We start from the raw sequence: 1623 nt of genomic DNA, 5'->3' as shown, positions 1-1623 counted from the left end.
AGATATACATTCTTATGTACTCCCTGGTGTCAATTCATTTTGCTGCAGCATTTATTACATTTTCAGCATCACCATGATCCGGAGATGAAAAGGATGAAATGTAAATTACATTAAAGTAACCAAATCAAGAGGCAAGTTTATAGGACAAAAAAGATTTGTGGTCTAGAAGTAGAAACTATACTGAAATGCAGACATGTCCTGGGTGGAGAAATCTGAATTCTGTATGGAATTGACAAAGAACAATTTGTACCAAAATCAGATGAAATGAAATCAATTAGGTAAATATTCCTGTAGGACACCATTCAACTCCACATTTGCTTTTGCCCAGTTATAGCATAATAAGGCTGTAAAAGTTACCTAGATAATCTCCCCTTAGTTATCTTATACCTTATATTTTAACAGCTCTTGAAATTTAAATAGAGGAGAGAATGTGAGACATGGAAAGCAGAAAAGCCAATGAAGTATGTGTTAATTAACTGGTTACCCTTGTAGAAAATTAGGACTCAATCCCACTGGAAAAACTATGAGAAATCACACAGAATGCACCTCAGAATTGACCCTTCACCCCAGAGGATAAAGGGATTCGCTGAACTATAGCACCAACTCCTGTTTTCCTTATTTGTTGAGGAGTGATCCAAGGGACTTGAACTATATTGAAATTTCAGGTTGCAGCAATACACCACTAAGCAGCCTCTGCAGCTAAGGAGAAAGCTACGAGGCAGCAAAGAAAAGAGATTGCACTGCATGCATTTGATGTGGCAGTCAAATCAGGTGAATAAAGAATACACACCATCTCTGCTGAATTCACATGAGCCAAGATTTAGCATGGTGCATTGCAAGCATAGACCATTAGTTGTATCACTTGAATCTGCTTATGTCCCATATTAAGCCTATTTTGTTGCTAACTCTTCAAGGTGGTACTTGTTGCAATCTTTAAACGTAAGATTAGTTTATATTAGAGTTAAGAAAACAAGCTATAGTTTTCATTTGTAGCTGGTGCAGAGGTCACAATTGATATTCATCATCTCCTTCATTTACCCACTTTAGATTTCCTCCTCTCTTGGCCAGCACTTCAGCTGGTCCAAGTTGCTTATCTGATAGCGTCTGCCAGAAGTTCATCTCTGGGGAATCTATGTTTTAGGTACCCTTGGTCTTGTGAGGTTTTTTTTTAGCAATTGTCCATGCACTATTCTTAACTGCTTCCGAAAGTTCCGAGAGATGCCCAGAAAAACCTACAAGTTGCAAACATCCTCATCCCTGACACCATGGTATAGCACTAAGCAAATCTTCGCATGAAATGTAGAGCTGATTATCTTCATTAGTATAGTAATTCCTGTCTTCACCTGCTCATCCACTGGCATGAGGATTCCAAAGTGACCAGGCAAAAGCAATACTTTTTTATTTTCAGTGACACTTTTAGGATATGCAGTGATAGAGGCATATCCCTTGGTGACTGGGAATCTCCAATCCAGCAGAGCCGAGAGTTGCATAGGCACAAAGCTCAAATTTTGCAATTTGAGAGTGATGGTGACAGGAGCTAATCTTACTTCCACTCCTTGATTGGGGAATCTATTTATTCTAGCTATTGGGCAAGTGTGCCATATATGTGTTTTGGCTCAATGC

The sequence above is a fragment of the Propithecus coquereli genome, unplaced genomic scaffold, assembly GCF_000956105.1.
Source record: "Propithecus coquereli isolate 6110/MARCELLA unplaced genomic scaffold, Pcoq_1.0 Scaffold72, whole genome shotgun sequence".
Taxonomy (NCBI): Eukaryota; Metazoa; Chordata; class Mammalia; order Primates; family Indriidae; genus Propithecus; species Propithecus coquereli.
The sequence above is the reverse complement of the archived record's forward strand: the minus strand, read 5'-3'. Positions refer to the sequence as shown.